The sequence below is a fragment of the Colobus angolensis genome, unplaced genomic scaffold (genome assembly GCF_000951035.1).
Source record: "Colobus angolensis palliatus isolate OR3802 unplaced genomic scaffold, Cang.pa_1.0 Scaffold314, whole genome shotgun sequence".
Taxonomy (NCBI): Eukaryota; Metazoa; Chordata; class Mammalia; order Primates; family Cercopithecidae; genus Colobus; species Colobus angolensis.
In genome coordinates this window covers 1349062-1363633 of record NW_012116422.1, presented here as the reverse complement: position 1 = coordinate 1363633, position 14572 = coordinate 1349062, and the positions used below count along the sequence as shown (strand labels likewise).

General features: G+C 53.5%; 1 protein-coding gene across 3 annotated transcripts in view; it reads left to right on the top strand.

Moving 5' to 3' along the window:
- The first annotated feature begins 14256 nt into the window (after positions 1–14256).
- IRF1 (interferon regulatory factor 1) overlaps positions 14257–14572 on the top strand; it is a 7786-nt gene continuing 7470 nt past the window's right edge. For 2 of the 3 annotated variants that reach the window (XM_011951069.1, XM_011951068.1), the window contains exon 1: positions 14262–14504. The gene's annotated coding sequence lies outside the window, so the exon portion shown is untranslated. Of the gene's footprint in view, positions 14505–14572 lie in introns of all 3 variants that reach the window. The other variant, XM_011951067.1, reaches the window with a different exon arrangement.

Below are 14572 nucleotides of genomic sequence, written 5' to 3'. Positions count from 1 at the left end.
TACAGTTATGTATTGCTTAGTAACGGGGATACAGGCTGAGAAATGCTTCATTAGGTAATTTTGTCCTTGTGTGAATATCATAAGTGTACTTGCATAAACCTAGTGGTATAACCTACAAAACACCTAGGCTATATGGTATAGCCTATTGCTCCTAGGGTACAAGCCTGTACAACAAGTAACTGTGCTGAGCACTGTAGGCGACTGCCACACAACGGTAAATATTTGTGTATCTAAGCATATCTAAACACAGAAAGGGTACAGTAAAGATACAGTATTGTAATCTCATGAGATCGCTGTCTTCTATGCAGTCTGTCCTTGACCAAAAATCATTATGCAGCACGTGACTGTTGTATTATTTTACACTCCCAGCTGGGCATGGTGGCTCATGCCTGTTATCCCAGCATTTTTGGAGGCCAAAGTGGGAGGATTACTTGAGCTCAGGAGTTCAAGACCAGCCTGGGGAACATAGTGAGATCCTATCTCTATTAAAAAAGAATTAAAAAGTCAAGAAAAAATAAATATTTTACATTCCCACCAGCGGCTTAGGAGCATCCCAGTTGTTCCATGTTATTGTCAACACTTGGCACAGTTAGTCTTTTTCATTTTAGTCATCCAGGTAGATGTGTAGTGGCATTTCATCGTGGTTTTAACTTGCATGTTCCTAATGACTAATGACGTTGAATATCTTTACATATGTGTATTTACTATTTGCGTATCTTTTTTTGGCAAAAAATTCATTCAAATCTTCTGTCCATTAAAAACTTGGGTTGTCGAGATGGGTACAGTGACTCACGCCTATAATCCCAGCACTTTGGGAGGCTGAGGTGGGTGGATCACTGAGCTCAGGAGTTTGAGACCATCCTGGGCAACGTGGTGAAAACCCATCTCTGCTTAAAATACAAAAAATTAGCTGGGCGTGGTGACACGCTTGTAGTCCCAGCTACTCAGGAGGCTGAGGCACGAGAACTGCTTGAGCCCCTGAGGCGAATATTGCAGTGAGCTGAGATCGTGCCACTGCACTCCAGCTTGGGCTACAGAGTGAGACTCTGTCTCAAAAAAAAAAAAAAGGTTGCATTGTCTTATAGAGTTGTAAGCATTCTTTACATATGCTACATACATACCCTTTACTAGATATATGTTTTGCAAATATTTTCTCCCATTTGGAGCCACCACATTTTATTCATCTCTGTTTGTCCTCCCCTCCATACTCTGCCTGGGTTCATTCCCCGTTCTCATCAACGCCACCACCGCCACTCTAGTTCATCCCTCCTACTCCGATCTCCCCAGTGGTCTCCTTATTTCCACACTTGCCCCACTGCTGCCCAGTCTGCAAACAGCAGCCAGTGAGCTTTCTAAAATGTACACTGAGCCAGGCACAGTGATGACCACCTGTAATCCCAACTACTCAGGAGGCTGAGGCAGGAGAAATGCTTGAGCTCAGGAGTTCGAGACCAGCCCCGGCAACATTTTTCCATCTCAAAAAATGAAAAACAGAAAATTTAAAAGTTTAAAAATAAGCAAAATGCACACTGGCCCATTTCACCCCATGCATAAGGCCCAAGCCCCTGACCAGAGGCCCCAAATGCCCACCTTATCTGACCCCTTCCTACCTTATGAGCTGCATCTTCTATCATTCACCTCCTCGCCACCATGCTGCAGCCACACCAATCTTTTCCTGTAAACAGACTGAGCTTGTTCTTTTCCCAAAGCCCTGGTGCTAGTTATTCCTTCTGCGTGGAATGCTCTTACCCTTGTTCTGCACATTGTCACCCCTTCTGTCACTTAGAGAGCTAAAATGTCACCTCCTCAGATAGACAGTCCTAGAGTGCCAAATCTAATGTGATCACCTCTGTACTGTGTAAGACATCATGCTATTTTATTTCACAGAATTGTTATCACTATGTGACACTTTCCTTGTTTATTTGTGTGTTGTCTGCCTCCACCAGTATATGAGTTTCATAAGAGCAGGCGTGTTGCCTTATTCATTTCCATATCCCTACGGTCTAGAGCCATGTCTGGCACATAGTATGGGCTCAATAAATTCTTGTTGAATGCCTGTGCCCATAGCACCTACTTCTGTGCCTGGCACCTGGGCACAGAGTAAATGTGAATGTGTCAAGTAATCCACTCCCAGTGGGGTACCACTGGTCAATAAAGATTTCTGGGCTAGAAGAGAGAGGGAAAAGACATATATGCAGGAAAATGACAAGAAAAAACGAGCAGAGAAGACTGAAAGAGAAGACTGACTCCTCCAGAAGTGTCTTGGGAGCTTTATGACACAACTGCCACATCTCTGCCTAGTGTTGGCTGCCACCCAAGGGAGGGTTAGGCTTCCCTTGGCTGCTGGGGCTGTTAGGTCCACACAGAACACACACAAGGATACAATACAGCTGACAGTGCAGCTCAGAGGCCTTCCTGAGGCCTCCTTGTCCAAGGAAATTGGACCCTTTTGACTTCAACTGTTGTTTACTCTGCTCCTGTATTTCCTGGTGGCTGTAAAGTTGATTTTCCTGCCCCACCAGCCTCAGCATGGCAGCCCAGCCCTCCCATTCCTGATGACAGCTTGTTGCATCTATGGCTCCCACCTGCTCTCAGGCTGTGTGGCACCAGGGCTGCTAGCTGAGCATGGCAGCTGGGGTGCATGGGCAGTTTCGGCAGCCAAACCAGGTTTTTCTTTATGTGGACTCTCCAGGAGGCCCCGTCTCTCCCTGACAGCCCAGTAGGTGAGGGTCTGAGGATGGTGTGTGGAGCTCACATTGTCCTGGTGGATCAAGATGGCTGCCGAGCTCACATCCAGGGCATGGGAAGGAGCAGCTCTCCTGAGCACCAGGTCCGCTCTGAGTCCTCAGGAGAATAGCAGCCATCCACACCATTGGCCCGGGAGAGAAGTTTCCCTGGGGTGGGGTGAGGCCCCCGTCTTCACTGTGATCAAGAGCCATGATGTAAGTGAACTCCTAGAAGCACTGGCTTCTTATCTGAGGTGAGGACTCCAGGTGCCAGGGTCATGCAGGGCAGGGCTTGGCAGGGAAGGCCACCCTCTCTGTTTTGCGGCAGAAACTTTTCTGGGAACTGGCTGCTCAGGGCATGGCCCTGCTTGTGGCTGTGTCTGCCTGGACTTCCTGGTTGACAGCTGAAGGGTCAAGGTGGCATACACCGGGTCCTCTCGCTCCTCTGTCCACTGGGCATCTCATCCAGCACTCCGAGGTGCTCCTTGTGCCTGAGCCACGGGCCTGGAGCTCAGGAGAAGAGTGTGTCTAACCAGGTTTGCATCTGAAGAGCCAGGCAGCTGCTCAGGGACGCTCTGGGATTTTGTTCTGCTGATGTGTCCCTGCCTCCATTCCTAGCCTTGGATAGTTGCGGGAGGAATTCTAGGGACAGCATCTCCTTTTAAGGTGCCTGGGGCACTACCCTGTCTCAGGCTTAGCTCTCAGCTCTCAGTCCTAGGCCAAATCCTCTGTGTGGCCAGGGGGCTTGCTCAGGGGGAATCTGAGGGAGTTCCTGAGTCCACCTGAGGAGAACAGTGCTCAGCAGAGGATGCAGGCCTTCCTGGTCATGATGCTGTAGGAGAAGGAAGGGACTCCCACGAGAGCCAGCCTCGCACAGCAGTTACCTTAGAAACCCCCATTTCTTCCTTTGCTTGGGTCCTGGCCTCTCTGGCATCTGTTCAAAGGCTACTGATCAGGAAATAGGTGCTCTGTTTACCAGGTGGCACCTACTTATCTGCCAGAGCCAAAGTCCATCCTGAATTCCTGCCCCCACCCTTTCCCGCAGCATTGTGCCTGCACCCTTCTCTTTCTCCAAGACCCCTAAACTTCCCCCGGCAAGAGGAGGGAAAGGGGCTGGTTTTCCATATTAGCCAGCAGGGGGTGCTGTTGCTATAGGGTCAGAGCTTGTAGGGTTTTGGCCTGGGGAACCAAGCTGCTAATTCCCTGGGGAGCACCTAGGGGTGGCCCCTGGTCTTGCTGGGCAGACAGTAGGGGGATGATGGACTGACAGACACGCCCCATCGAGCAGTGGAGGCACCCTTATCGCCTCCTCCCTGCTGTGCCCAAGCATCCAAAGGGCAAGTGTCCAAAGGGCAAGGCCGAGTAGTCTCGGGACATGGTTTTGGGTTCTAGCTGTGGTCTCCAGTGGCCTGGGCCTTCCTGGGGCAGCCTGTGGCTTTTTCACCTGCTGCCCTACTCTCTTTAGCTCAGTGTCCTTGCTTCCCTAGTCTCATAACCTAGGACAGAAGCCAAGGCCCAAGGTCTTGTTTTGGCCCTGGCTGTGGACATATAGACTCCTAGGCAGAGCGAGGGGTCTCCTACACTTCTCTCAGAATGGGGCACTCGGGGAGGGCCTGGGAAGGGTCCTGCTCCAGCCAGTCTCATGTCCTGGCAAATCCTGTCTTCTGATTCTGCTCTCAGCTATGCCTATCTCTCTCTACCCTCTATGGTCACAGCCCTAATATGCCTGGATCACTTGAGCTGCCTCTAGTCTACCTCCCAGCCTCCAGTGTGCAGAAGGGAGCAGATAGGGTGGAGCAAGCAGGCAGAGCAGGTGCTTAGGGTGAAACCTTTAAGGAGGCACTCACCGCCAGACTCACACAAGTATAGGGTTGGTCCCTGAGAGTGAGTACCTCCTTAAATGTTGTGCCTTTAGGAAACTCTCACCCTAGTCTTGCCCTGCTGTGCCACAGGCATAATCCTCTGTAGCAGCCACAGAAAGTTTTCTAGAGCATAGGTCAGGCCACCAGTGGCCCTCACAAGACCTGCCCTAGCATTTAATTCAACAGACATCTGATGACAGACCCTGGTCTGGGCCTTGGCTCCAGAAAGGGAGGCACCATCAGTCCAGCCGTGAGTGGCCTCTGTCTACCAGGATAGAGTCCACTCCTGAGCACAGCATCCAGGCTCTTCAGAGCGTGGCCCCCACTGGCTGGTCCAACCTCAGCTTCTGGGGCAGCTACTCCAGGCCACACCAAAAGTGAGATCTGTTTTGCACTTCTGAGCTGCCAAGCCTTTCCTTGGGCTGTTTTCACATTCTGGAATGCCCTCTCCTATTAGCCTATTAACCTTTGACTCATCCTTTGAGGCTTTGCTGAACTGTCCCCTCCTCAGAGTAGCCATCTGTGAACATGACTGAGATAACCTGCTTAGTCTCCATACTCCCAGCATCTCTGCCTCTTTGTCTCTTACTCGAGGTATGACACACGTCTGGCACTGCAATCAGAGCACACTTACTAAGCGCCTACTGCCTGAGAGCAATGTGCTGGGTGCCAGAGTGGGGGTGCCTGGGTGGCTCTGAGCATCCTCTGCCCTTGGAGAGCTCACATGCAGGTTAGTAGTGAAGATCCTGGTGCTTACTTCTAAGTCCCCTCACAGGGCCAGCATAGGCCCAAGGCTGAGAAACATTCCAGGACCATTAGCTGTCCCTAAATCTTTAGCCTTCCGGAGTCACCTCCTCCACTCAAAGCAAAGCATAACACACTCATGCCCCAGCCCATGGGGCTATGGGAAGCCCTTTCCAATATTCATGAGGGTTCTCAAGGAAGAAAGAATGGCTTTTGCTTCCTGGAGGTGACTAGTCACCAGAGGCCTCCTGGCTTACAGCCCCCAGCATACCCTTGTCCATTTTGCTCCCGGTTATGCACCCAGACATTTGAACACCCCCAGTGCAGCACTTCACGCTGGCTATCTGAGGTGGTGACACATTCACTGTGGTTTGTCACCTGTCAAGATGGAGGGCTGGCATGCTTTCTCCCACACCATCCAGGCAGGTGGGTCTCTGCGGACCTTTGCTCCTCTTGCCAGTCAGTCAGTCAGTTGATCAACAGATGCTTTCCTGAGGACTTATTCATGCAGAGAAAGAAATTGGAATCTCTCACACCTGGCTGAGGTCCTATCTAAATTTCTTTGTGGACCTACTTTCCAGGACAGGAAGGGAACGGCCGGCTAATGTTAACAGCCCCTTTCCCCTGTTCCATGTCTGGGTGGCGCTTGCCACTAGGCCCCTGGGCTCTGCCGGACTTTGAGGGGCCACACATGTGAACAGGGCTATAGGAAAGGGAGCAGAGGTTCCCGTGGAGAGACAGAACCTGGCAGAAACAACCACAGTGCTGCTTGGAGAAGCCACATCCTTCCTTCCCTCCTTCTGGGGCACCCACCAGTTTCTGTGGAAATTGTCTTGTTGCAAAGACCATCTTGGGGAAAATGTGCATGCTGCTGAGACAATCTGAATCCACCATTCATATTCCTGTCTATCCATCTGTCTATCCATCCATCCATCCATCCATCCATGTCACACTGGTTCATGGGGCACCTGCTCTGCTCAGGGGAGGCTGGCTCCTGAGGCTACAGCAGTGAACAGGGCCGAGCACCCACAGGGACACCTGTTCTCCTGCCTCTGCCCTGCTTTCCTTCCATAAATATTCCAATAACTCAGTATTTGCTGAGTCCAGACCACAAAGACACATTCCTGTGGGTATTTATTAGCTTGAGCTACATCTACCGTTTCTAAGGTGTGACATCAAATGGAGCCCAACACAGACATTCTGAGGACCAGGTCCTCTCCCAGGTCAAATTTATGGGCTAGGATGAGGGTTGGGTTCTATGGATCAAAAATACTATTTGGACTGGGCACCTCTGCCCTCTGGGCACCACCAGCCTCACTGGTTCTAACCCTGGGCCACAGGAGAAAGAAGGGACAACAACCTATTTGATCTGGGGCCTCACTAAAAGCTGCCATAGTTGCTGGGCCCCTCAATGGCACTCCTTCACTGTCCTGAGCCTCATTTCCAGGGCTGCCCCTGGAGTTGGGATTCCCAGGCTGAGTCACCAGGGTTGCCAGGTGCTCATGGCAAAGCTCCACTCTTGCAGTATTTGGACTTTCCCTGGCCCTCTCCCAGGCCAGCCACCCTGATCCTAAGCCTGGGCTGATGAAAGTCAATGTCGGCCCATACAGGGATGCTAGGGAGGTCTTTCTGCCTTTCCTTCCACTGGCTAGCTGGCTGTTTCCAGAACAGCCACCACTGCTACCTGCCCCAGCCCCAGCTCTTCTGGACTGAAGGAGCTCCACTTAGTCTGATTTATGTCTTTCCAAGAGCCATGGTCTCAGGGCCATAAGGAAAGAGACCCTTACCATAGACTTGTGGTCTCAAAGGCATGCATTTAGGAAACACGGGCTTGCCGGTGACACTGTCCACCTTGACCCCAGGTACTACTGTGGGCTGCAGAGATCAGGGAGGGTACTGGACTCTCCCTCTGCAGCCCAAACTCCCAGCCTTCTTGTCTCAGATCCAGGGCCAACCCACCATAATCCCTGGCCTGAGCTCCAAGCCCTGGGGAGGGAAGGAAGTGGCCGACCCCACGGCCAGCATTCCTCTGTGATGACTGCAGTCCGCCTTCTGTCCAGCCACCCCAGCTGGAAAGCAGCTCTCAGGGAATTACAAGGGAAGCCCCTCCCACAAAGCCAAGGCCTCTCCTGCAGAGTGGGGCTTCCTTCAACTGGGGACATGGCAGGACCTGAGTGGGCTAGGGGTCCTGTGGGGAAGCAGGTCAGAAGGCATATGGACCCCACAGATGCCTCAAACTCACCCTACTCCTTCCCTCAGTAAACAATCACAAACCCCTGATGGAGGTTAGCGGGTTCTAGATCCAGGAGGCTAGACCAGACAGTCAGGGCTCACTCTCAAGGGCTCCAAGTCATGTTCAGGGAAATCCTCCAACAAATAAGCAAAAGAGGACACTAGGGAGATGATCTCAGTAGGGAGACCTCATCATATAAGGACAATAAGATGGGATGTGACAGTGAGGGGACAGCTGGGGACCTCAGCCATTTGAGGGGATATCCCAATTCCTCAGCTCCCACCTGGCTGCTCACAGTCCCCTCTTTCCCCACGTGCACACCCTCAAAGCCCTCGGCTTGTAGAACTTCCTCCCTCATTCCCTAAAGGCCACCCCTGCAAGCAAGTCCATCCTTCACACCCCCACCCTCAGCGTGAACACCATCCGGAGAGGGCTGGGGGCAGGTGCATTCAGGGGGGGCTTTTCCGGGGCCGGTTTTCCCCAGCTCCCGCTGGAACTTCCAGCTGGCCACTGGCCGGTAACACTGGACGCCCGCCCGTCCCCCTGCCCCCGCCGCTGCGCAAACCTCAGCGCTCCCGGCGCGGTTCGGTTCCCGGAAACTCCTCGATTTCCCTGTTGCCGCCGCGTTTGCAAGAAACCGAAACCCAGATTCCGCCCCTCCGGCGCGGCCCCGCGGAAACCGGCGCTGGGGCTGACCCCCACTGGGTGGTCGGACACAAGCCTTCCCCTGCCCAGCCCCTGCGCCCCGCCCCACCGCCAGCTGCGAGGCCCAGGCGGAGGTGGGAGCCATCTGAGTGCCTGCGCGCCGAACCCCGGCAGGCAGCGTCAGTCCAGCAGCTCAGCACCACCCGCGCCTCCAACGGGAAAGCCGCGGGTCTAACCCAAGTCTCAGGCTGCAACGAATGGCAGTACCCCGGCGAGGGACGCAACGCGGCCTTCCCCTGCGGCAATTTACAGTCGGGCGCCTTTTCTGTGCATCCCCTGTGCCCCTGCCAAACCGAGCGGAAGGGGAAGGTGGTGGAGCAGGGAAGAGGGAAGTGCAGAGGTGTTCGCGGAAAGCTCTGCACCCCGATTGTTGCTAGCTCCATCTCGCAGGGGGAGATCGTGGGCACAGAGAAGTTTAGCAACTTGCCTGAGGTCACACAGCCTGTAGCTGCTGACCCGGCTGCAAACCCATGGCTTGTAGCGGGAGGCTGGGCGGGGAAGGAGGAGGAAGTGCCCCGGTCGCGGGCAGGTGAGCCGCCTGGCAGGGGCGGGGCTGCCAGCTTGCTGGGGAGTAGGGGGGGAAGCGGGGTGGGGAGGAATGGGTAGGGAGGAGGCGGGCAGCCACCAGGGCTGGGAGGATTTGCAGTTCTCCCGCTGGCCCTCCCTTTCCAGGAAGCCGGCCAGCTTGGACCCGGCTGCTCACCCCGACTCACCCCCCGCCTGGGCGGAGCAGGAATGTGGAAGTTGGCCCGAAAGGACTGTGCCCCCTCCCCGTCAAACACCCCCCGCCCCCCACCAAGTTCTGGCCGGGGCTGTGGAGCGTGGGTCACCTGGGGGCGAAGGACTCCACATCACGGTGAAGTGGAGGTGCTGCAGCCCTCACAAAGACCAAGAAGCCTGCCAGGGGAGCCCCGGGCGAACGGCAGTGGGCGTGGGCCGTTCTGCAGCACCCATTGGCGCGGGGGAGGAGAGTGCTGATCCCATCAATCCCCGCTCCAGGTCGCGGCCGCTGGGCCTGGCCCGGGAGCCTCCCCCGGCCTCCGGGCCCCACGGGACTGACGGGGAGCTGAGTTCTCTTTCCTCCCAAGGGTGGTGTTTATAAGAAATGAAGCTCCGCAGCGGCCATCAGCGGCAGCCCACACTGTCACCCCGCCCCGCTCTCAGGGGGTTCCGGAGCAGCCCTGAGCACTAGAGCAATTCCTTGGCTCAGTATTCCATCATGACCCCCTAGTGATTTTCCAGCCAGCTTCATCCTAACAATACAATGTTTATTCCGCTGTGTCATACAGCATTTTTTGCCAAACCTTTGAGAGGGGAGGGGCTGGTCTGGTGCCCCAGTGTATCTCCAGGACCAAACCTGGGGTTCACTGAAAAGCAGGCCTGCGTACGATTCATATATGTTGAATGAATTAAGGGACTTTCTTTCTCGCCAATTAGGCACCTTGCAGGCAGGGTGATGACCCTTGGATTCTGCCTTCAAGCTTTTGGATGCTTTTATTTCTGGCTTGTGTTCTGCAATTCACAGTTTAGGACTGCCTGCCTCCCAGGTTTCTGTGAAAATAGAGATGAAGGCTTTGAGCATTTCAGAGAGCCCTACTACTTCTGCACCTGGAAGGCTGGCAGGCATGCTGGGGGGTGTTTGTCTGCTTTGGGGACTGTGGCCCCCTCTCTGGGTAGCAGGCTCCACAGGTAGTAGGTCTCCCAGTCAAAAACCTAGTTCAGGTCAGGAGCCATGGCTCACACCTGTAATCCCAGCACTTGCCTGTAATCCCAGCACTTTGGGAGGCTGAGGCGGTGCATCACCTGAGGTCAGGAGTTGGAGACCAGCCTGGCCAACGTTGTGGTGAAACCCCATCTCTGCCAAAAATACAAAAATTAGCTGGGCGAGGCGGCGGGTTAGCTATTCAGGAGGCTGAGGCAGGAGAATTGCTGAACCCCGGGAGGCAAAGGTTGCAGTGAGCGGAGATCATGTCACTGTACTCCAGCCTGGGTGACAGAGCAAGACTCTGCCGCAAACAAAACAAAACAATAAAACACCTCGTTCAAACCTCACTGGCACCTGCTCCTCAGCGCTCACAAACTCTCATGGTAGCCACTCTGCGGGGAGAGCAAGGATGGCAGCATCACTTTAGTGTGGTCTGTGTGGACCTGTGCATGGATGTGTGTGTGCATGGTGACACATTGGGAGCCATGTTTCTGGGCTTCAGGACTAACTGCAGCCCAGTTAGGGGGTGAACAGTGTTTTGAGAGCCTGAGGGAGGGAACTGGGGACAAGAATTGTCTGTCAGGGTAGAGGCTCCCACAGGGTGTGTGAATGTGTGTGTGAGATGATCTTGCCTTCAGCATCCTGATTGCAGAAGTCACTTCAAAGGAGGCTGTGCCAGCCAGTTAGCCTCCTCTTGCCAGCATAGAAAAATCCAGGCCCCAATACAGACAGGCCACACAATGAGTTCACCCTCATCGAGTGAGGGTATGGATGAGAGGCATCTGTAAGGAAGACCTTGCACAGTACAGGGTGCTGGCTACCCTCAGCTAATCCCTAGCTGGCTTCAGCTGCTGGGCATGAGGAACGTGCTAAGATTTCCCACAGAAAACATGTAGAGTTATTTTTCTCACAGAAAAAAAGTAGAGTTTGTTCCCCAGAGTTTGTTCCCACCACGTAGAAAGTGACTAGTGGTGAAAAGGCAACACATGAAAGTTAAGAACCAAAGGGGTCCAAGGAGGGAAAAGAAAGGACTTCCGGTTGATTGCTGTGTGGGCATTTTGAAGAGATCAGGCATATGCTCTGGGCCTTAAAAGAAGACACAGAGATTGAAGTGGTGGGGTGGGCAAGGGACAGGGAGATTGAGAGAGGGCGAGTGTTGCCAAGTATCCTGAGGAGATAGGGATGAGGGAACAAATACAGTGTGTTCAGAGAATGGAAACACAGGGAAAGGTTCATGCGTTCTTGTTCGTACATTTCATTTGACTTATGTCTTACAGTTTGGAAATAATTTTGATAGTCTAATTTTATATTTAGGAGAGATGGAGACAGATGATCTCTATTTCACAGATAAGAGAACTGAGCCCCAGAGAGGGACAGTAACTTCCTAAGATTACATAGCAAGTGGAAAAAGCACAATAAGAACTCAGGCTTTCAGACTCAAATCCTGTGTTCTCTTTTCATCCCCCTTTAGTTTCATCTTCCCTACTGCCAAGGGTAGGGAAGCTGTCAGGGACAGACGGTTGGAATGGGACTCCAGGACCAGACTGAGCAAAGATTTGAATGTGGGGCTGAATGTAGGGGAGCTCCGAAGGCTCCTGGGCGGCCCTGAGTGTTAGGGAGATCATCCCAGTTAGGGAGTTCATTCCCGTGCAGAAGCACCATCTTCCCCATCTACCTGGGCAGGACTGATAGGCAGGGAGACCCAGGGGGAGGTTGGGGCAACAATAGTCTGGTCCTGGACTATGAAATCACAACCAGACACAGGGAAGGAAGACCCAGAAGACCAGGTGGCTCCGAATTACTAAGAGCCTACAGGAGCCTACGTGTCCTGCTGGGGATCACAGGGAATGTTCTACATCTTCGAATGTGATTCATCAAAAGCCATTACAATAAAAATGTTGGGTACTTAAACATGGCTTAGCTTTATTTCACTGAGTTGGAGTATAGCACCCCTAGTCATAATAATCAGATTCTTACAGGCTTCAAAATAAAATAAGAATCCCTAAGGTTAAAAAAAAAAGGTCAAAGATGTAAATGTAAATGACAGTTTCATTGGTAAATCGTAACTGGGGAATTTCTCCTAAGCAAAAAATTATTGATGTGCACAAAGATTTAGCTAATAGCGTTGTTTGTATTATGAAAAAATGGAAATAACCTAACTGTCCTACAATAGGGGATTAATTGGGTAAATTTTTATTTATCCTTATGAAAGAATAATATATACCTATTGCAAATGATATTGCATAAGTACATTTCATGACATGGAAAGATGCTCCTTATGGCTAAATATACATACACATATACAGGTATATTCATACCTGTATCTGTGAATTAAAATTAAGTTTTTGTTTTAAAGCACTCTTTATAGTCTCCTGTTGCCTTCACAGGGTCACTGTGGTCAATTTATCAGGCCACAAGGATGCAAACTTCCTTTCCCTAATCTCATCCTGAATTTTCCAGTGGGTGTGTCAGGTTCTCAGGGGCAAGACAAGCATCTATTTGCTGTACCAAGAAAGGATCCCACAACTCAGGAGTCACTTGTTTTCTCTCATTCTTGCTCAGAAGGTCTTGGTCCCTGTAGCAAGTCCCCACTCCCATTTGTCACTTAAAGTACCCCAAACCCCATCTTTCCATTCCAGAGTGTCACTGCCCTCCACTTTGCTTAACACTCAGTTAGGTTCCTTCCTCGGTTTCTTCTACCTCCTTTCCTCTCCTAGCTCCTGACTCGTCTCTATCTGGTAGACGGTTTTGCCCATTTCTGCTGGTATCGATGCCAGGTTTGGCATTGGTCACGGCACTCAGATTGCAATGCACCAGAATGGGATTAACCCATGCATTTCCTCTACAGGAGGGAGGTAGTAGAGTGACCGGCAAGTCGAATGTTGCATGAGTGTGTCTATTTATAGCCCGCAAAATGGGGTGCTGCCCTGCAGGGAGAGCTGGGGTGAAGGAAATGACACGCCTGGGAGAGTAACTTACTTCTGAGTCAGGAGCTTTAGAGAGATGAAGGAAGAAGCCTCCTGGGCCAGAGTTTTGAATGGAGAAGGAACACCCAGTCTAGTCACTAGGACTATAAGTGGGGCAGGGACTAGTGCGAGAGTTAAGTAGGGGCCCTTACCAAGGAACATGGGACCTGGGCTCCCCAACCCTTTCGCTAGGTCCATGGCGTTGATCAGCCCTGAGCTAATTCCTCCATGCTGCCCAGAACCTCTCTGGGCCAAGCCCTGGGGACTCAGAGATGACAGCAATACTTCCATTGAGGAACTCCCATACACGGGCCACAGGGAGGATCTGGAGGCGGCCTGAGGTAGGAGTGTTAGGAGGGATCAGAACTACTCCACCCCCACCCTCACTCAGCCGTCTGGGCTTCTCTGAACCCCTTCTCCTCCTCTGTTCCCTAAGGCCAGCCAGGGGGAGTCCCAGGGAGGCAGACGGAAAAGGGGTGGGGTGTCATCCTGGTCACTATTAGACCCTGGAACGGCGACCTTGAAAACTACTCAGCGTCTGTTGCCCGAGTGGAGCATAGTGCTTCACAATCTCTTTCCATCAGAGCAAACCATCAAGGTAGGGCTACTGTTATTTTATGGTTGAAAAACGGAGGTCCTGAGGCCCTTGGGGGCTGTGCCAGCAGCGGCCAAGTTGGGATTTCCCCTTGCTCAGCAGCCCCAGCCAGCACACGGGGCACGGTAGGCTTTCTGCCTCCTTCACTTCCCCAGGGCAGGTGAGTGACCTGGAGGGAGGGGGTCATCCCTAAAAACAGGGGTAGTGCTAGGACTGAAACTCTCCCTTCTTGATATCCCACTGGCAAGCTTGAGGAGCCAGGCTGCCAGTCGGGAGATTCGGCCGGTGTTCCCCCTGGAGAGGGCGGCAAGTGCCCGGGCGATCCCCTCACCTGCGTTCAGGAGATAGACCCCAGCCCCCACCCCGCCAGGAGGGTGAAAAGATGGCCCCAGGAGCCAGCCAGCTGGGAGAAGGCGGAGTGAGAGGAGAGGCTGGGGCCGGGGGTGCCGGGCTGTCCAGGGCAGCCCTCCTCCAGGCGAGCCGGAGCAGGGGTGGGTTGGGAGCGCGCGGGGCGGGCCCGCGGTGGCCCCGGGGCGGTGGCGCCCGGCCGGAGAGGGTGGGGCGGAGCAGCCGCCCTGTACTTCCCCTTCGCCGCTAGCTCTACAACAGCCTGATTTCCCCGAAATGACGGCACGCAGTCGGCCAATGGGCGCCCGCGCCGCTGTCCGGAGGCGGGGCCGGCCAGGGCTGGGGAATCCCGCTAAGTGTTTGGATTGCTCGGTGGCGCCGCTGCCCTGGCAGAGCTCGCCACTCCTTCGTCGAGGCAGGACGTGCGCCTGAGCCCCGCCGAACCGAGGCCACCCGGAGCCTTGCCCAGCCCACGCCAGCCGTGCTCAGCGGTCTTGAGACCCAGATAGCCTCTGCCTTCTTCCCTCTTCCACCCAGAGTCGCGCTCCGCTCCCCCTCACGGCAGCCCCTGCGTCGCCGGGACCCTCGCGCGCCGCCGCCGAATCGCTCCTGCAGCAGAGGTGAGTCCAATTTTGCGACGCGGGGGACCGGCGGCGTCGAATAAAAGGCGCGCGGAGCACCAGGAAGT